The sequence below is a fragment of the Haliaeetus albicilla genome, chromosome Z (assembly GCF_947461875.1).
Source record: "Haliaeetus albicilla chromosome Z, bHalAlb1.1, whole genome shotgun sequence".
In the NCBI taxonomy this organism is placed as follows: domain Eukaryota; kingdom Metazoa; phylum Chordata; class Aves; order Accipitriformes; family Accipitridae; genus Haliaeetus; species Haliaeetus albicilla.
The window spans coordinates 52,067,633-52,089,763 of NC_091516.1; the positions used below are offsets into that span (position 1 = coordinate 52,067,633).

The following is a 22,131-nucleotide window of genomic DNA, read 5'->3' on the forward strand; positions in this document are numbered from 1 at the left end:
AGCACTTTCAGGTATTTTTGGTGCGGCGCAGTGCCACGCTCTTGGCGTTCGGCACGGCGGGGCGGCAACTCCCGATGCCGCGGGCACCGCTTCACACGCGAGTAAAACCCGCGTGGGGCGCTGCCAGCAAGCGGCGGGCCGGGCGGCGGCACCCACCGCCGGCCGCGGGGCTCCCGGCGCGGCGGGGCTGCCTCGGCGGCGCGGCGGGGTGCGGCGCCCCGGACACCCCGCGCCGGCAACCGCGGCCCCCATCGCCTCCGCGGGGGCCTCTTCTTCCCCCGCCCCGGGGGGGGGAAGAGGGGGGCGCCGCCGGTACCGTCCGCCCGCCGCCCCCCCCCCGCCGCCGGTCACGTGGCAGCGCCCTCCGCGCCCCGAGACCGCGGAGCGCGGCGCGGGCGCGGCGGCATTGTGACGCAGCAGGCCTCCGCCGCGGCGGCGGGAGGAGGCGCGGGCGCGGGCGCGGGCCGGGCGCGGCGGGTGAGTGCCGCCGCCGGGAGCGCGCCGCCGGGCGGCCTGGGAGCCGAGTGCGCGGCGGGGCCGCCCCCCGCCCTGCCTCCCGGCCGCGGGCCGGTGGAAGGGCAGGGGCGGAGGGCGGGGCCGCGGGAGCCGGGCCGCTGCCTGAGCCCTGCCTGCACCGGCGGGGAGTGGCGGGGGGCGGCAGCCGAGAGGCGGCACCTGGGTCCTTCCCCCGTCTCCATCACCCCGCGGCTGCCGTGAAACGGCCGCGGCCGAGCGGAGCGGAGGGGTGAGGTGAGGCGAGGGGAGCGGAGCGGAGCGGAGGGGAGGGGAGCGGAGCGGAGCGGAACGGAACGGAACGGAACGGACGGGGGGCTTTGTTGCCGCCGCCGTCCCCCGGGGCGGCGGGAGGGGGGGCGCGGAGCCGGGCCCGGGGTCCCCCGCGGGGGGGCGCGGGTAGCGCTGGAGACGCCCGGCGTGGCTGCCGGCTTTCCCCCGCCGGGCCCTCCCCGGGGAGCGCGGGAGCGGGGGGTGCCCGGGCGGCGGGAGAGGCGGCCGGGGGGCGGGAGCGGGGTGTTGGGGGGGGGGGGGGGGAGGCGAGCCCCGGCCCCCGCCAGCCCGCCCCCGCCCCGGGGAAGTGCTTTCCGCATGAAATCAGGGCTGAACGCGGGGGGTTTTATTGGGGCTGAGCACATACGTGATGTCAGCTCTGCGAAGTGCCGCTGCAAAACCCCTTGTAGCGCGGTGAAACGCGCTGACACCCGAAGCCGACGCAAATCTGCTTCTGCTCCGCTCGGAGCCGGGCGTCCCCGGCGGGCGGGCAGCCCTCAGCACCCTCCTGTCCCAGAGGGCTATGCCGAAATCTGGAAGAAAATCAAGTAGGAGCTGCATGTTTGTAACTGCGGGGAAGAAAATGCGAAGTTGCCTGGTAAAAAAACTGCGCCTTGGCTTGTACTTGGGTCAGTCCAAGATCGTGTTTTTGCAGCACCAGGAATCAAACCTTCTTCATACCCGTATCAGTGAGCGGTTTTATGCGATCAAATTCAATTTATGTGAAGAAGAGCTCGAGGATCAGGTCCTGATGATACTGGATACAAACCAGCTCCTAAACAGTCTCAGTCTTCATTGTCAGTGTTATCACCTCATGGCACTTTCAATGGTTGGCTTAAAGCCACAATTCTGAGAGGGATAATAATCAGTCACAACTGCTTCTCAAAAAGCCCCCCCAAAACCTACCAAAACACTGATAGTGCCTATGGTTCCATAGAAAATCTCAGAAGCGTGGCCTCATTGTACACCTCAGCCATCCAACTGCAAAAGGTAACTAAAAAAGTTTTTAAAAAAATTGCTCTGAAGCAAATCACTTGATAGTTGGACCCTTTGGTGATACTTAAATGGCTGAAGAAAGGGGATACAAAGGTAGCATAGGAAAATCAAAATTACTTTGTATCTTGTGCAAATAGCTCTGATCCTGCAGCCAGGAATTATGTTGAATGATGTGCATGTGTTTAAGCATTGGGCAACATGCTGTAGCAGACTTTCATAGTGTCCAGCCCTTACTGAATTTAGCAGCTGTATGTACTGCGTGTACTCCCAATGAGCCATAAATAACATGATCCGTTGCCTTACTACCACCCATAAACAGGAGCTTCTTCACCCTAAAGTCCTCTGCAACTAGCTCATGGGCTACCTGGTAAGCCTCTTCTCTCTTCATACTGCTAAGCCTGCGAGTATGCCTGGTGCTATATTGGAGCCATATTTTGAAGATTTTGCACCTAAACTGGAAACCTGGTCTTGAGATCAGGCATGAGGCATCGTTCAAGAGGGAGTTCAAACACAGTGAGAAGGGCTTTTCATGTGAATAAAAACAGTTAGAATGTGACCTGTCCAGTTGTCAAGAAGAAACTTGCCTTGCTGCTATAGTCATAGTTACAAAATTGTATCATAACCTTTCCTTTAGGTATTCCTTCAGTTAACGCAGAGGCATAGTGCCCATGCCTGGTGTGAAAAGACTCCCTTTGTAAGATGTGGTATGTTTCATTTCTGTGTGTTTTTGTGTGTCAAAGACTGACTTATGCAAACTGACTGTTGCACTTCACCCAGTCACTAATGGTATCTTAAACCAGCAGTTCAGTCATCTTTCAGATCTTTGTGATTTCTGGTCTGTGTCATTGACTCAATGTGCTGCAGAAAGCAAATGTGGCTTGTAGCTTGTTGAAAAAGTGGGTAAAATAGAATTGTATCAGAGGAAGGGGCCAGTGAAGAGGAGCCTGTTAAAAAAGCTCCTTGTGTGAGAGAGTAGTCCAATGCAGGCTACTCAAAATACTTTAAGTGGCATTTTGTCATAAGGAGATGGGCAGTTTTTCCGGTAAGGAAGTCCTATAGAAGGTAGTAAATTATATTAGATAGAAACTGCTCCTCCTCTTAATGTTTTTTCTCTAATGACAGTGACGTGGTAAGTATGACATGATTTCTTTGGGGCCATCGTCTGAGTTTACACAGAACTGCATGTAAAAGGTAGACTGGTTGGACAAGGTCACTGAGTGGTACCTTTAGAGATGCAGTCCCTCCCCCGAGTACTGTGAATAAGTGATAGGTCACTTTGCATTTTTTTTTTGTGTGTGATTGAAAAACCCTAATCCCAAATATCTACACATTTTGTAACTGGTTTTGGACAAGGCATCTGCAGAGCTTCAAGAAACTAAGAAGTGGCTCTTATTGCCACTCTGCTTCCCAATTGTCTGTTCTTGCTGGGGGCTGAAACCTGTCCCCATGCGAACTTCATAGGTGCCAGAAGTCTTCTTCCTACACGTACCTGAGGTGGGATACCACCTGCGCTGGTACAGCTCTCCCTCTTGCACAGTCCTCTTCCAGAATGTCCCAGGCCCCTGTTGTCTCTACACCCACAGCAGCTCCCTCCTGCTCGGACACTTGCCTGATTAGAACCAGGAAGGGGAAAGTGTGACAGATGTGCTGTGGCCGCTCTAGTTTCTACCCTCTGAATTGGAGACATGCAGGTAGTGCTGCCTCCACGCTGTGATGAGGCACCAGCAAGAAAAGGGAGCATACAGCCAGAGGCAGCCCAGTGTGAGGGGACACGACCGTCACAGGCAGCAGCACAAAAGTTGCGGTGGCAGTATTGCAGGGATGCTGGTACTCATAGTTGTGGCATCATTTGGTGTCCTGTATGTGTGGAGTCGTGATGCTGCACCTCAGAAGCACAAAGACCAATAGTTCCAGCAGCCTTTGTGGGATGCAGCATGTTCTCTCCCCATACCTGTTTTTTAAACGTTTCAGCTGACTAGATGGGATGTGCAGCAGAGCTTTATTTCCACCCGTCTGTCTCTGATTACCTGCATGATGCTCCAGAGGCAACCCATGAATCACAAGCATGGTTACAGGAGCAAGGAGGGGAACAGAAGGGAACAATTACCATTTTTATTTCAGTTTTATTAGAATAAACCTACATCTATTTCAGGTTACAGTTGAAGGTAAAGTGCTAGGAGGAGAATATTCTTATCCTTCCTTGTGCAGCCATGTTAATTAATGCTAAGTAAAATAAAGAAAAATTCATATTTTTCTGGTGAAACTCTTTGTAAGGAACCCATTTGCCAATGCTTTACTGTATATTGCTTAGAAAATACAGTGATTTTGTACAGTTGAAATGTAAATGTTCATTGTCAAGATGAAAAATATGTTAAAACAAGCTGAGAAGTATTGGATTTTGGAAGGGGAAGTAGTTGTTCTTTTCAACTGTTGTCAGAATAGGACCATAATTAAACTAAAGGAAATAATGCTTAGATAATTGGCAAGAGGACTTGGAGGAGCGTTGTGTCCATGCTCTCTCTTTTTCTGGCAGATCTGTCTGTTTCTCAAAGGAGGCAGAGAAGATAGGCTTACATGGAGCAGGTGCATAGTAAACACAAGGGAATTTCTCTTTAAATGCAAATGTGGTTGTATGATAGATTTATATGCACAGTGGAATGATTGGAAACAAGAGAAGAGAACATATGCATCAGACACATTATTGATTTAAGGTCCCAAGAAAGTTTTTAACTCAGGGGGGTAAAATAATTAATTAATTAATTATTGTGGTAAAAACATCATCTGCTGCTTACCTGTCTAAGGTGGAGCTGTAATTTCATTTTCTAAGATACAGCTCCAAGTGATTCAGAGGTCTGAAGATCTTAGAGGTATCAAAGAGGAGTACAATTCAGCTGTCATAGTTCAGCAGTTGGGGCAATCGTTCATTAGGTACATTTTCTTGTAAGTAGGTATATTTTCTTGTATATTAAGAAACATTTACAAAAGCTTATTTTGAATATGAATGTGGTTGATTTGCACTTTATAAATAATTATTGAGTAAAGCTTGAAAATATATTTTTCTGGTTAAAATGTAACAGTAGGTTTGTAAGGTTTTCTGTAAGCATTTCCTTTTCAGTTCCATTTCCCCCCCAGTTCTTGTTTGCAGTCAAACTGCTGGCATGTTCTTTGTTTATACCAGAGAAAAAGGCATTGTCTCACTTATCTTTTAAACTCAATACAATGTATTACTTGACCTCTCCTTGTATATAAATCCTCCCCCCTCTCCCCCCATCTGTTTCATTGTTACTGTATCAATCTGGAACTTACCATTTAAAATGAAATTCTAATCAGGAACTTAACACTTCCCTTCAACATCCCCCCCCCCCCTTTTAGCAAACTTGTTTACATCTGTGAGTAAAAATCAGGCTGTGCTGCACAACTTTCTCGCATGTGCCTGACATGGGTATGCACATGATTATGATTTGAAGCTATACTGCTTTCCTTTTGTAGGATCTGGCCATACTGACTGGCATTTTTCTTAAGAAATAGGAAATACCTTTAACTATCCAGACTAACAACATATAACTGCTGGCATGTTTATAAGTGCATGTACATATCTCATGTTCTCTTTTACTAAAATACGACTGTAAATATTCTGCCTTCTGTATGCTATGCTGTTCAGTTCCATTTGAGTCACAGTAGTAAATTTATGAAGAGCCCCAGAATTGCTTTTGAATTGCCTCAAGATTTTAAATATTGAAGTTGTCAACACAGTGAGAGATTTATTTGAATATTTGCAAATGCTGTGTCCAAGATGTTTTTAAAAACAAAAACCAACCAAACAAATAAAATAAAGCAGAATAAAACTGGGGAATATAGTACACACAGAAGTAGAAGAGTGCTAACAAGGTAAATAAGCTGCATGTCACATTCCCTGACCCACACCTCTGTTGTGCTCAGTCTAAGTATACCCATTTGTCCTCTTGTACATTCAGAGAGTCTTAAGGTATGTGACCTAATTATGTTAAATATTAGGATATTATCATTTTGCTAACTTGTAAGTTGAGCACTAGATAAAGCACAATATTTGTGCTTGTTGCTAAGACATAGGCAAAAACTTATCTTGAGTTACAGCATGTAATCACCAGGAAATTGAGTTATACTTACATCATTAATTATTTGCTTTTCATTAACCTAAACCAGATTTTAAATTAGAGGTAAAGGAATTTAGGCAGCTAAATGTAAGCAACTTTGAATAAATACTGTAATCTTGAACTCTGCCAATGCTTTTCACTTCATATCTGCAGAATCATAGTTACCTGGGCTCCTTGACTAACATTGTTCATGTTTAAGTTAATGGGCATCCTTGTGGTAGATGTGAATGGAGTGAGGCAGTGTACCTATGGAACAAGCAACAGACTAGAAAAAGGAGGATTCAGCTTTTCACAGTCCTTTTGAATATAATACATCCTATAACATCTTGATGTGATACTTGTTTAAAGCAATTTGATAGCATAATTTTTAGGAGGCTGAATTTGTTCCTATTACTCTTTATACATCTTTGTATTAGTTATTTGCATATGGCATTTTAAGTTTTCCATAGTGTCGTGGTTTAACCCCATCCAGCAACTAATTCCCACACAGCCACTCACTCACTGCCCCATGGCAGGATGGGGGAGAGAACTGGAAGAATAAAAGTGAGAAAACTCATGGGTTGACATAAAGACAGTTTAATAGTTAAAGTATTACTTACTGTTCGGCATTATGAATCTGCTACTGGTAAATATGAGACAAATTTAGCAGTTATCTCAGCTGCTTGGTAGTGCTTTCAAAAGTATTGATAATGTCAGTCTAATGGGTAGGTTTTTCACACCATACTCGGTGACTTCAGCTGTCATTCTCCAAGACTGAACAGAGAGCAATTAAACTCTTGCCCATCTCCTTACAGTTGTTTTTGAGGGTCATAGATGAAGCACGTTAGCAAACAGCATAATGGAGATTGTATTTCTGCTCTTTACTGTGGAGGAGTTAACTTGTCTCTCTGCACTTCCTAGTAAAGCACTTCACGAATTGCATCTGAGATGAAATGTCTGGAGCAGCACTGCCCAATAACTGGAGGTTTAGCTGTGACTGAGTGCTGAGATGCCCGTGTCTGGACAGCGAAGTGGAGCACGCCTGTGCACATGCTTAGGGTTTCCACAGAGAGACAGGCAGCAGCATGGGATTTTTATTCCTGTGCCCAGAACTTTCTGTATATCGCTAGCTCTCTTCTTCCCATAGTAAATTAGCCTGTATGTAATTCCTGCTGCTGTGATCCAATTCCTACCAGAACTTTAATTGTCTGAGTCAACACTAGCTTGTGTAGCTTTATAGTCTCCTCATAAGCAGCTAAGCATGCTGAAGAACTGCATTCCTTCTCCACTTGTCTTCTGGTTGTGATCTAACGAAATGCACACAAAATCTCCCTGGAGTGAATCATTCATTGTGCAGTCAGTTTAAGAACATGCATAAATCCCTTTGGTCACTGGCTGGACAAATGGTAGTAAGCCATCCTTGAGAGGATGTAGTGTCTGTAGTAGTTTGTAGCTAGCAGAGGATGTAGTGTTGCAGCAATATGGCAAACCACTGTTTGAGGGGAGGAGGTCCTGAATTTGAAGGATTTTATCAGCTCCTGGGTTTCTGCATCACAGTAAGTTCTGCCCCTGGTAGCAGCAGTAGTGGATGAAGGCATTGTTGGTATCTTGATGTTCTTCTGAAATAAGTGGCCTTGAAACAGTAGATAACTAACGTGCCTGCTTAGGTTGGGGCTTCGGCATCTGGCCTTAGTACTTTTATGAAGAGGAATGGGTGCCATTTACAGGTAGCACAGTTGCCTCCAGCTGCTTGTGGAGTGTAACAGTGTCTCTTTGTTAGACAGCAAAGCTGGGTGAGTCACTGTACCTGAAGGATCAGGTTAATCTGGCCTGACTCTGTGAATCCTCACAGGAAAGGCCAACCTGCACGTGTTACAGTGTCCTCCAGGAGTACAAGGGAAGCAGGTAGTGTAGAGGTAGGAACTAGCGCAGCTAATATAATTTAGCAAAATGGACACTCTCGCCAGCATGTGTTCCTCATCAGTTCCCATATGCTTTATAGTATGTTCCCAGGCTTTGCGTTTTGCAAATGCAGTTTTTAGATGAACATGTCTACAGTAGCACTATTTCTGGATGTGTCTACACTGCAATCCAGTAGTGCAATTGCAGGACATGCAGACAGATCTGTACTAGCTTTGATCTACATGCAATGTGAAGACATGCCAGCCTAGACTTAAGAGGGCTGTCCAAGCCTTCTGGACAGATTGTTAAGCCATGCTGAAGTCTGCTTTCATCTGTCTTCACTGCTATTTTTAACTGTGCTATCTAGATTAGCACTGCCGTGGATGCTCCTATACACGCTGACGTAAATTCACGACTGCGTGCCCACTGCTTTCCTACAATGTTGTCTGTCAATGCTCTGCATCTGGGTGTGCATCCTTTATTCTTTGTACTGAGACAGTCTAGTTTTCTTTTGCACTGAGTTTAGTTGTTATTTCACTGCTTAATTCCCCTCTGTAAGGAATTATAGAAAGGGCAATGGAGTGTAGGAGAGGCTTCTGGCAATTTTCCACTCCAGAATTTTATTTTATAGTCTCTATTCCAAGTTTGATTGTTAAGCTCAGCCTTAAAGAACCTCCAGATCCAGGCCAAACACATTTTTGCAAGTGTTAAAATCCAGATGAGAGACCAAGCTGATGGAGCAATGTTAGAAAGTTGGCATTTTAAAATGTTCTTCATGAAAGCATTGAATCTAGAGCACGATTATGTGAAAAAAATTGTGAAATTATAGGAAAAATATCAGCAATGACAGTAAGGTGGTTATCATATATAAAACACAGTACAACTTTATATTAAAAGGATTTGAATGTATTTTTAAGAGAAGTAATATGTATGCTTTTTTAACATTTCAAGGAAGAGCCCTGCACTGCTAAGAGTTTCTTGTTGTTGTGGTTTGGTTTTTGTTTTGTTTTGTTTTTTTAAATGGATGTAATAAGGGTTATTTTTGCTTTGTCAGTCAGATTAACTTTTAAGTTACTCCACAGTCTTGTCAATGAAGTATGCTTCTAATTATGGTACCATGTTGTAAGACTGAAGTTTGACAACAACAACTATAATTGCAGATCAAATTTTAGTATTTTTTATGCAGGAATAGACTTTCCCTTCCTCATTAAAAACCAACCAACCAAAGAAACAAACAAACAAAACCGCAGAAAACAGCAAAACTGATCTGTATCTAAGGATATAGTCTGAAAAGATCTGTTGAGTATCCGACTCTTGCTGTGCAATTTTCAAGCTATTTAACAAAGACAAGGGAGAAAACATGGCTTGAAAATTGAAGTTAGGACATAAAAAGATGAATTCATGCAATTTTTTTCATGCTACAAAAATATTTCACATAAAAGTGAGTACTGCCAAACAAAGAGAAATACGAAATAGACTAACAAGGCATATGTTTCTGTGACATGAGACACACTGTAGAGGAGTAAGGTGAAGCCGAGCTTTTCAGTTGGTTGCAGCTTACTTATCTGCCAAGAAAATATTTTATTTCTAGATAAATGGTTAAACTGAAATAAATAAAATATTCCATCATCTTTCCTTAAACACTTCTTTAAAAAAAGTATTTCTTATGACTGTCCTTGGCACCTTTCTGAGGAAAAAGAACAGCCTTGGTACAGCGAACAGAGCAAAAGAATGCAAGCACATACCAGCTAAGCCTGGTTCTAGCACCACATGGTCTTGAATAAATTGTCTAACTCCTTTCACTTTTCTGCCTATAAAATAAGAAGAAAATATATTAGGGAACTGCAGTAGCAGAATTGTCAATAGCAACATCCTTTTGTAATATGGAGTTCTAACAGTGCCTAATATTTTTCATTATGAAAAAGATTCATCCTTTTCCTGAACAGCTCTACCACCTTCGTAGTTTGAAGGTGCTGGAGGTTGAGTGTATCTCCTATGGTGTACTTAGTCTTCCTCCGTCCCCTCAGAGGTCCTGCATAATGCTACGGGAGCCCTCCCACAGGACTGTGCTCTACACAGATAGTTTGTTGTGTGCTGGAAGTGGAGAACTTGATGTCTTCTTTTGGTTGAAGATCCATGAAAAAAAAAAAAAAGCCATCATTGGAAATTACATGAATAGCTAAAAGATGTGTGATAATTATGAAGTCAGGTGTTTTTAAATTAAAAAATGGGAAAGCCACTTAGTGCTGTCCTTGTCCTTCCTCTTTTTGGTAGATTGCCTGGTGGGCAGGGATGTTTAGCAGATATTCTTGGCTCATTTGCTAATGGAGCTGGAAAGCACATAGATAACAGGGTAAAGAAATGATGTGGGGGACCTGGTTGCACAGCACATGGAAAAGGTGGAAGTACTGAATGCCACCTTTGCCTCAGTCTTTACTAGCAAGACTGGCCTTTGGTGGGGGAAGGTTGGAGCAAGGAAGATGTACACCTGGTGGAAGAGGATCAGGACAGGGAATACTTCACCAAACTGGACATATGTAAATCCATGGGCCTTGATGGGATCCACCCATGAGTGCTGAGGGAGCGGGCAGATGTCATTGTGAAGCCACTCTCAACAGTCTTTGATCAATCATGGTGACTGGGAGAAGTACCTGAAGACTGGAGGAAAGGAAATGTCATCCCCCATCTTCAAGAACAGCAAGAAGGAGGACCCAGGGAACTACAGGCCAGTCAGCCTCACCTCAGTCCCTGGGAGGATACTGTGGCAGCTAATCCTGGAAACCATTTCCAGGCACATGAAGGACAAGAAAATCAGCAGTAGTAGTCAGCGCGGGCGGGAAGTCATGCTTGACCAACTTGATAAACTTCTGTGATGAAAAGTTTAGCCTGGTAGATGAGGGGAGAGCTGTGTATGGTGTCTACCTAGGCTTCACTGAGGCCTTTGACACTATCTCCCATAAGATCTTCACAGAGAAGCTGTTTATGTATGGGCTGGATGAGCAGGCAGTGAGGTGGATTGAAAACTGTCTGTATGGCCAGGTCCAGAGGCTCGTGACCAGTGGAACAAAGTCTAGTTGGAGACCAGTGACTAGCAGTGTACCCCAGGGGTCAAATCTGGGCCCAGTCCTGTTTAACATCATCATTAATGATCTGGATGATGGGGCAGAGTGCACCCTCAGCAAGTTTGCAGGTGACACAAAACCGGGAGGAGTGGCTGGTATGCCAGAGGGTCATGCTGCCAACCAGGGGGACCTCAACAGGCTACACAATTGGGCTAACAGTAACCTCAGGTTACTGCACTGAAGTGCAAAGCCCTGCACCTGGGAATGAACAACCCCATGCACCAATATATGCTGAGGGCCACTCAGCTGGAAAGCAGCTTGGCGGAAAAGGACCTGGGGACACCAGGTTGAACATGAGCCAGCAATGTGCCTTTTGGCAAAGGCAGTAAACGGTATCCTGGGCTGCATTGGACAGTATGTCCAGCAAGTCGAGGAAGGTGATCCTTCCCTGTACTCAACACTGGTGAGGCTATGTCTTGGAGTAGTCTGTGGAGTGCTGGGCTCCGCAGTACGAGTGAGACATGGACATGCTGGAGAGAGTCCAGCAAAGGGCCACAAAAATGTGTAAGAGATTGGAGCACTTCACATGAGAAAAGACAGAGATCTGGGACTGTTCAGCCTGGAGAAGGAAGGCTCAGGGGGAGATTTCATCAATATGTATAAATACCTGCAGGGAGGGTGCAAGGAGGATGGAGCCAGGCTCTTTCCAGTGGTGCCCAGTGACAGGACCAGAGGCAATGGGCACAAACTGAAACACAGGAGGTTCCCTCTGAACATCAGAAAGCACTTTTCACTGTGAGGATGACTGGCACAGGTTGCCCAGGGAGGTGGTAGAGTCTCCGTCCTTGGAGATATTCAAAAGCCACCTGGACACAGTCCTGGGCAACTGGTTCTCGCTGATGCTGCTTGAGCATGGGTTGAACTCCAGAGGTCCTTTCCAACCTCAACTGTTCTATGGTTCTATGAAGCCCTGTGAAAAGAAGAGACATCATCATAATTAATATGGACAAGGCAACATTGACTAGCCTGTGTCTCTGCCTCTGTGATGGTGGCCTTGTGTGGTGCTAGGCATGAAACCCAAACCATTATATAGCAGGTAGCCATGAAAGCTGTGTGCTTTCACATTTATATTGTCTACATTGAGCCTTTTGGCATCTGATGTGTAGGAGAAATGAACTGCATTGAGAGCTGTCTCCCACCTCTGGCAGTGATCAATACAGTCTGGAGATAAAGGACAGATATGAAGGTACTCGATGTGGTGTTTCTGATCCTGGCCCTTCTGCTGTGTTGTTCTGTGGCTTCCCATAAGTCCCTTTGTCTCTGTTTCCAATTTCTGGATGGGGATAATAATGCTTTCTCATCTTGTAATCGACATTGTGAATGAATTAATGAATGTTTGTGAAACACTTGGACAATACTGATGAGCATCCTTGAAAAAGCAGTAAGGATATAAATGATCTTCCATTCACTATAGGGCTTAGACAGACTAAAATAAATATGATTTAGACTAGCTAAATGCTGGATGGGGGAAAACAAGAAATAGAAATAGCCACCTGATATTTCCGAGTAGCTTTTGTTGTGCCCTGCATGAGGTAGATATCCTTTTGTAAAACATTACAGTGTGATCCTCCAGTTAGATTCTGTATGAAAATCAGTACAAGCAAATGAATGCCCCCATGCATAACTTATTTTAACATTGTAGGTTTTGATGTAGTGAGGTTTATTTCTTTGACATAGTTTCAAAAATGTAGTTCAATTTTTGTAAAGGGTTTTAGGAATCTCTGAAAGAAAACATTACAAAATTACAGCTTAAAATGATATTACTACTTCGATAGTTGGCATTTCTGCCATCATCTCGTCCCACACTTTTGTTAAAGCACTGATATCTGTACAACTGAGGGCTAATATTCCATCATATCTGCTGCATATATTATTTAAAACAAATGGTATTGGATAGCAGTACTCTACGTAGGATAGTACTGTATAACTGCAGAAGTGCAGTTGCAGTCTATTTCTGATTTCTCATTTCTCAAATGAAAAAATAATGACAGTTTCAGAAGCCTACATTCTGATCACAGGGGCACAGATGTCTCTCAAGAATAATTAGCTGTTCTTCACTGAATTTTCCACTTTCCACCAAACTTCAACTGAAATAAAAAGTTCTTGTTTGACAATGCTTAAATTTAAAGTAGTTTACACTGTTTAACTCCTAAGAATTTTTGCAAACAACATCATAGGCTATGTCTAGGGAATAAGGTATGAAAAATTGTCACGTTTTTGTCCTTTCTTCATTTTAATTTTATCAAAATAAAGATACTTGCATAGATGATAATGATCAAGTGCCATTGCTAATTATGAGAAAAGTTGATATTTGCAGTAAAATTGTTAAATGTTTTTTAATAGTATTTGTTTGCTTTAAAATTCAATACCTGTAATATATGCATACAGTCAAATTTGTATGATTCATCAAGCAGTCTCAAATGAAAGCAGGCTGGTCTGAATGACAAGGAGAGTGAGTTCTTGTGAGTGAGGTTTTGAGTTCAGGGTTAGTTTTTTGGCCCATGGCCACAAAATGTGCTGTGTGTTGTGGCCTGCCTAAGGCTGACTCACGTACCTAATGGAAGTGTAATGCTGGTTACCCACTGGTGCCCCAGATACTGACTGTGAGTAAAGGCCACTTTGCATCCATATAAAATTTGCAGTTTGAAATTTGGAGTATTACATTTTGTTAAGAGTTTAGCCATAGAATGTCCTAGTGAATTTCAGTGTGCAAAAGATGGGACAGTAGAGTTGATTGTCCAAAAGTTAAAGAAGAGGAAAAAAAGGGTGCAGATGGAGGACAGAATAGGAAAGTGTTTTGGCCCTTGTTGGGGAGAAAACAGGCCTTCCACATGTGAGCAGGGCAGTGCATAGACTTCACACAGATGGTGGATACACTTGACATATTGTGATCCTTGCAGAGAATGTTAGGAGTCTTCCCTTGAATTTATAATTAAAGCTCACATGAAGCAAAAAATCATCATGGGATTAAATGCAGGATATATATTTTGGCAGGCAAATGTAAGTGAGGCAAGCTCTAAATTTCTAACTTCAAATACAGCATTTTAATGTTACAAAGTTAAGAGAGTACCATTTGGCATTAGTTCTTTCCCAGGATATTTCTAAAAGTAATTGAACAGACTACTATGGGACTACAAGGTGTTGAAATTCTAATGGACGATTATTGAATTTGGGTTGAGGAATTTAAATGAGAAAATGAAAGATGCAGGGAAGTGTTTGAAAAATGCTCATCCTTCTCATTCTCATCCTCATGAGAAACAGAAAAATGATGTTTCTCATCCTAAAAACAATAATACAAAAAAACCCAAACCCAACATGACCTAACAGATGTTTTCAGCATTTGAATCATATTGAGCAAAGATATCTCAGACTACTTGGTTTATTGAAACAACAGTTATAAATGAAATGTGTTCTTTAATGAAAAAAAGCAGGTTAGGAAGATTTATGGGGATGGTATACTGATTAAATTAATTCCACATTTTTCTATGATCAGTGCCACTGCAGAAGATAAGGTGAATAAGCATGTTGCATAGCATTAAGGAGACAAACCAAAGCCAGGATTTGAGTACTGTGTCACAAAACTGCAGTATCAGATACTATGATTTAATTGAGCTGATTGTACTGAGAGCAGAAACTTATGAAGGATTGCTGCCCCAGTGCTACTGCCCCCAGTGCTGCTGCTGTTGATTCAGTGGAAAAAGGAGAGACCTCAGTTTCTGATTTTAAATGAGAGTGCAATGAGTCACATCTGCTTTATTAAAGATGCTGAGACAGAATTCCCCACCTCCCCCCAAACCAACACATAGTTTGGAAAGGCTGAGCTCTGCTATGCTTGATTTCATCCTAACATAAGTGCTGGAGCCTACATTTGCAGTGGTAGTTGCCATAAGCCCTTTGCTGCTCTGTCTTACTTGGGGGCCAAGTATCTGGTTCCTCGTGGATGCCATTACTGGAGTGTATTATTTTTGGATTTTTACACAAGAACTAGGCTACCAAAAGAAGGCATATTTTTTATTTCTGTAGTTCATGAACTTGCAACAGCCCCACAGATGTTGAATAGTCATTACCTTTGCCAGAAGACATTAGAAGTTGTGAACACTTTTATGGCACAGTACTTTTCAGATTGTACCTGGAGTAAACTGTTGCTAAAGCAAAATATCATGCATATTTATATGTATCACTTTCTTCTCAAGTTGATTGGGAATCATATGTAACCATTCATTTCCTGAATATTATGTTTAATTCTCGTAAAAATGCATATCTCTGAAGTCTTGCTCAGGTAAATACAAGGACAGTGTGCCCACTCACACAGGCTTTATCACGTGGTGTTTCTTTACTTGGTTAAGTTTTGCGTTACTATGGAGTGGTTTTAGGTGACACATGGGCTTTATACTTTCAGCCAGAAAGTAATGGCTGAATTTTCATTTTTCTGTGTGTTTTCCATACAGAACGAGTCATGGTGGTTGTCTTGACTAATGGCTTATGGTACGTTATGAGGCTTGATAGAGAATGTGGAAATGCAAAGCAAGACATCATTAGTATTCAAATAGTTAATTCCTTCTTATCTGACAATGTTACTGAATAGCTGGACAAGGCTCTGCTCTTTCTTTGCTTACATAAGCAGTGTACCGATTGTGTCAAATAATTTAAGAGTCCTGTCAGCTGATCTCCCAATTGTCATTTAGTGGTTGCCTCCTGAATTAAAGAAAAGGAATAAGCACTGGCTTTAATGTAGAGTGCACTGTATTTCAGTCACTAGTATTCTTTGAAATAATGAAGTGAACTGCAAATAATCTTGACATGAAATAGCACAGCATTATATGTCTCTCAGTGTTCCAAGCAACCATGACTTGATCCATATAAGTCTTTGGTTCAGTCTCAAATCTAAGTTTAATGGAGGATTTACAGAAATGTTGAACAGCGCTAGTACTTGTACATGATTGATGCAGTGTTCTATATATATTTTACAGTTCTGCATTATAAATTATTTGGTGTTTTAGTATTAAAAACAGATGACAACCTCTAGCTTTAGTATTATGTATGCATAGAAGATGGATATATACCAATATATACTCTCTGTGTTTGTGATTGTTGAATCTCTATACTATATTAAAATGTATTATTCATATCTGCCAACAATCATGAGTTAGTGGAAAATAATGGGCGCAATCATTTGAAAAATGCACATTCACAATTTGCTTGTAGTCATCTCAAAGTTCAGACTGCAGATGTGTAACCATTCATTTTACTGTTCTCAGTGATGCCTGTAAACCTCCTGAGGATTCACATTTATGAACTTCCTGCATTGCCATTGGTATCTAAAGTACCACAGATAGGTAACACGAAATAAAATTTATTCCTGCCATAGAATTTACTGATATAAGAGGTAGTTGTAAAAAAAAAATCAAGACTCAACCTGATTTTGTTAGTTCAGCTGCTGTATTTTCACTTGTAAAGTCATAAATTCAATTTGCAGTGGGCTTTTCCTAGTAATTGCAAATATTGTATGTGCGTTTTCTTCAAGGAGTCACACTTTGAAGTAGAAGCAGCTTTCTCTCCTAAAATTTTGCAGGAAGTAGAGAAAAAGATGAGTATCTTTTAAGCTTACTTTGTTAAGCAAACTTTTCTGGTCAGATTTCACATCTCTAAAATGACTGAAGAACGGAATTGTTAATTCCTGATGTTTCTGCTCAATCATAATTTTCCATGGAAAGTTATGTCATACACAATCTCCTGATCTGTATGTGAATGTATTATTTTAACCTGGGTTTGGTGTTAGCATTAAATTACCGATACTCAAAACAAATGTATTTGAAGACTTCTTTGGGTAGCTCTGCTTAAGAAAATATTTTTAAAGCACAGAGGAGGTACAATGAACTAGTTACTAGCTGTGCAATTTAAACTTGAGCCTTTGTACATTCAGTGCTCCAAAATATATTAATGGCAGATTTCCCACTGTTGTGCATTTTCTGTTGTTTTATTACTGATTGTTCCAGATTGTGCTTCTGGTCTAATTTAATCTTATTCATAACTTGATAGGATATGTATTTTTTTCCCCCTTTGGTTCAGTTGGTTTTGTTTTGTTTTAGTCCATTCATTGATATTATATCCTTCATGTTTTTTCACCATTTCAATAAGCGAAGGAAAAAGACCTTTCATAGACCTTCTTAACAGAGCTGCTTTTTGAGTAGTGCAGTGTGAGTGCAGTGAGAATGCAGTGTGATTAATCATAATTTCAATCTTATTAGAACCTCCATAAGAAAAAATTGCAGTATCAATCCGTTGCTGTAACTTGGGCTCTTGAAACCATTTGGAATCCAAATTAAGAAAACCATTTTTTTCTTCTTTTTTTTAAGTTTAAAAACATGTTAAGATTGATTGCCGTGATGGGGGAGAAAGTAAACACCGTGTTTTAACTACAGGTATAATGTAATATAATGTTTCCTAAGTGTATTTTAGATCTCCAACTACAATGTAAAAAATGCAAGTTTCACCAGGACCAGCAGACACAAAAATTCTTTTCCCGTAAATGGAGTGGTTTAAACCAAACAGGATGCTTGAAAAATTACAGCACTTACAAAATCTTTTAAAAATATTTGCAGATTACAATTTTTCTAGACATGGGCCTCCAGGATGGCAACAAAATAAATAACCTGCTTTGAGGGAAATTGCTTCCATAAAATTGAGAAAGTGAAAAAATCACCAATGCTGTATTTACATCACCATAATTCTGCAGAGTGAAGGAAGTAATTCTCTTTCTTGCTTTGAAAACTAAATTTAGTGTACATTAAGACAGAGATAGTAAATTTTTTATTTGCATGCCTCACTCACACCCTATGGAGTGCTTTAAGGTGCCCTGTCCTGGCTGAGAGGTGGTGATTTGGAGCCAGCACAGCTGATGCCAGAACTGTTAACGTCATTCATGGGTGAAAGCAGGATGATAATCAGTGCTTGCTCTTCTCTAGACTCAAAGGGAGCTTTTCAGATTTCTGAACTGGAAAGTGCACATATGTCATGAGTTCTAGGGGCTCAAGTACCTTCCCCTGAGTCCAGTTTTGCAGACTGGCTGATTTGGCAACTCTGGTTTTCAGGTGGGTAGGTGAATCTCAGTTACATTAGCAGCAAATCCTGTCTGGTTGCTCAGTGTAAATCTGAATTTTAGGTTTTGTAGGATGTTAGATAGAGCGTGATTTTCTGTAGAATTGCTTATTATATGCACTCTTGGTTTCCATATACAAAAAAGTACGCAACTGTGTTTTCTGTCCTAGCGAGACTGCCAGCTGATACTGAAAGATCTTATTCAAATGTGATTTAGATCCACTTTCCTTAGCATGGAAATAACTGCTTAAAAGGTCCTGCTACATTTTTAGAGAATTTGTGCAAGCCTTAACTAACTTGCAGGCAAATGGAAAGTTGAGTCATCTTGCAGGGAAGAATGTGGCTTCATAAGTATTGTGGTGATGGGCTCTTTGAATCTATCAGTTAGAGGAGAGATTATTGTCTTTACCACTTAAGGTTCTACAGATGTGCCTAATCTCTTGTCAAAACTTTCCCATAAGCAGTTTAGTAGTTTCTCTGTGTGACTCTTGAGCATGTCTTATGGCTCTGCATGTGTTTCTGCAAATCCACAAAGACAGACACTGCTGCAAAACTCTGTTGCTCATCTGCACTTGTGACTCTGTTGGATCTTGATGTTTGAACAGCCAAAGTAGGTAAATTCTTCATAAATGGTCAGAACTTTAAAAACTTGGCCATGAGGGTTGGACACTCTGTCAGATCCAGGATTTCAGGCAGATTCAGAATTCACTTGCCTCTGTTATTCTGCCTTCTTTAAACTCAATATCATTTTTAAGGCAGTAAAGTTGCAAAATTTATATTTCTGAATAACTGCCTGTTCAGTGCAGTATCTGTACTGTAGTTCACATAAGGTTTTACTATGATATCATAACTATTCACAAAAAAGAACTGATGGTGATGACATAAGAGACATTCATATTTTACGTGAGCCTGAATCACCAGTTTGCAGACGACTCTGACAGCTGCAGACAATGCACTCTTTTCTTTCCCCAGCCAGGGTTCTTCTGGAATTGTAAGACATCATCTCTCATCTCCTAAGAGCATTCGTGAGACTTACAACTGACTTTTAAGTAGCAAGAACATACTTCTTGGAAGATAGATTTGCTAGATAACAAGCAACCTAAGGTCATATTCATCCGTAGCAGCTAAGTGCTGAACTGACATAGTAGTCGAAAGTTCTTTTTCAGACTATTATGGCTATGATAAAGATCAGTGAATCATCTGTGTAATTGAAACACCATATGAACATCCTGGACCACATAAGGTTCCCAACTTTGACAGTATTTCCCAATGCAAATTCTGGGATTGGCAATGCTTTCTTCTGTGTAGTAGGATATATGAACCAGGAAATCCTTGTTCCTCCCTGCTCACCAGATGTAATGCCCCTTTACCTTGCAACAAGTGAAGGGAAAAGATTGGAGCTGGTTTAAAAGGAATAATCTCTTAAACAGTTGCAACTGGTGCTGGTTTGTTCTGAATGGTATTAAAGCCGTCTTCTCTTCCTGGAACTGGGACAGATCCTACCTGGAGTGTTGTTGCTTGTTTCACTGTATGTGTGGGGGAAGAAGAGGCAGTAAAAGAAATATTCCTTTGTTGGAAAAATGGAATAACAGTCTTACAACACTGCCTAGCCAACTGCATTTATTCCCAGTAAAGTGACTACACTTGTAACTTGGTCATATGCCAAGAATCATGATGTGCTTTATAGATGCAGAAAATTATGTTAATAAAACTACAAATTATAGTGCTACTATCCACAAGCACAAGCTTTCCTATGACAATATTGTTTACTTAAAAACTAAACATTATAACATTGATGCTAAATTACTTGTGCAGATTTTAAACCAAATCTAGCCAATCAGTGTTTCTGCTTACTTGTCAGTTGCGGATAACTAAATATTTGCTTGTGAAGCTAAGCTGCTGTCTGCCAAATGTTCTCAGGGGTTTTTTTATCTCAGAAAGTAGATGTATTCCCAGTTTCTAATTTTATTCTTTTACACCCTCCTAGAACTAGAAATGTTGGTTGTTATAATTTTTAGTGAAAAAACAGAGATTGTGGTATTTGGCCATACATTCTTTCAATAATCCCCGTCAACAGATTGTACTAAATGTAACAGCTGTTCCTGGTGGACCCAATAGTGATTACTAGAGAAGAGTTCAAGAGTGCAGTACAGGCTATCTCAGTGGAGGTGGGGGAGTTGGTGGGACCAGAAATGAAGATGGTAGCTCAATGGTGAGATCTTGGTCCTTCTCTTTGTATGATAAGCAGCTCAGGCATACAGTTTCTGTATTTTAAATTACAGTCCCTTTCGAAGGTCATCCTAAGTGATATGGTTGCATAGTTTCACTTGTGAAGGCTAACAACTAGGAATCAGAATTGGATATTAGTTAATAGTTACCACAGATCAGAACTGTCTGGTTTTGGCATGCTTTCTTGTTGCCTTAAACAGAAATGTAGTTGGTGTGGAGCAAAAATGCAGCTACCGCGGATTAAAAAACTTAGTTACAAATCAGTGTACACATAAGTGTATCTCTCTTGTCCCATTCTGGTTTATCACCAGGCCCTATCTGATCATCTTTAGCTATTAAACTTCCTAGTTCTCACTGTCTAGCTCACTACATGGTTTGATAGCTTTATGAATGACTTATTGTTCATTGAAGTTTGAGTAGAATATATAAAAAGAAAATAAAATGTGTTTTTAACAGTTTAGATAGGCTCATCCTTGTTAAGGTTTTTGGTTTTCCATTACCTTTGAAACCTTGAGGTCATTGAACTGATTTTTCATTCATTTGAGGCTGATTTTTGAGTCATTCAGCTTCTTCATATGCTTGAACAAGAGGTGCTAGACTGTTTCTCTCAGCTGCAAACATTTCCTGTTATCCAGCTCTGATTTTTCCTACTGTTGTCACCCATGGCCATGTATTCTGGTGCTTTTCCAGACAACAAGGCTGCTTTTTGGCTCCTTCATTTCCTTTCCATGTGTCCTTAATTAACAGTGACACCCACAGAAGTAGCTAGAGTCCTTTAGGCAGAGCACTTAAAATCTTGGGCTTTAAGGGAGTCACATGTAATGGAGCAGGGGAGTCTGAATAGTTGTCTGGAGAGTACAGTCTTGGATGGAAAGTAACAGAAGTGCAAATGAAAAGTTTTTCTGTTTGTTTTAGTAATTTATAGTGTGGAGTCAAACCCAAGAGATAGATTTAAACTTTAGCGGTAGGACATCTGTGGTCTGGTTTCCAACTGTAGTAGCAAGTCATTGCGGCCAACTGACATCCAAAAAGTTAAAAATACTATTGCAATATTTTTGCATGTGGTAAAGGAAAGCACACTGGTTTAAAAACTAATCTTACCATCTGTGATACTTCAGCATGGAGGACATTGGTTACAAATTTCTGTATGTTCATTAAAGGTCTGATTCTTTCTTTCTCTCTCCTGCATTTTCTGCAGCTGTTTCTATCAATATGGAGTAAGTGTAAGTGAGAGTAAAATACTGGTAAATCAGAATAGAGGAGTTCTAAATCCACTTTTTACAAATGTAGTAAATTACATAGGGCAGAAGTGCACCCACCCCCTTTCCTTATCTGTGCTATCTTTTAAACACATAATTTAAACTTGCACAAATCATAAAGGTCAGTATTGCTCCAGTGAGTGGAAGACAATAAGGCATGCCTGTTCGTCTGTCTGGTAAACAATTCTGGAAAAAATAGCAGTTGAGAGAGGAGGTGATGCATGCTTTCAGAGGCAACATACACAGTAGTCCTGGCAGAGTTCTGACTGCTACTGGTTCTGGTTTTGGTAAAAACAGATAATTACAGTAGGTGGTACTGGATCACAGAGCTCCTCAGGAAGACTAAATGCTAGGTGTCTGATTTGGAATATGAAAGAGCTATACTTAGAATAAAAAGTTCAAGATATTTCTTGCATTTTTCTGTAGTTGCATTCAGAATGTTTCCACGTCTAGTGTGATCTTATTTTATTTAACTGAATTGCCTTGTTTCATGCAAGAGGATGAAAACTCAGAAAAGAAGTAGTGAAGAAAAAATAGCTGAGGAAGTCCTGCTGTCCATTTTAGATTGTAAAGAGTCATCTACATTTTTCAAGTGGAGAAGTTTTTTTAAATTTTCATCAATGTTAG

General features: G+C 41.7%; 1 protein-coding gene across 4 annotated transcripts in view; it reads left to right on the forward strand.

Annotated features, from left to right (window-relative positions):
• Positions 1–510: 510 nt before the first annotated feature.
• The window catches only part of SNCAIP (synuclein alpha interacting protein), a 91,555-nt gene continuing 69,934 nt past the window's right edge, over positions 511–22,131 (forward strand). The window contains exon 1 of one of the 4 annotated variants that reach the window (XM_069777629.1): positions 511–745. The gene's annotated coding sequence lies outside the window, so the exon portion shown is untranslated. Of the gene's footprint in view, positions 751–1,626; positions 1,777–22,131 lie in introns of those variants that run through there. The other 3 variants (XM_069777628.1, XM_069777631.1, XM_069777630.1) reach the window with 3 other exon arrangements.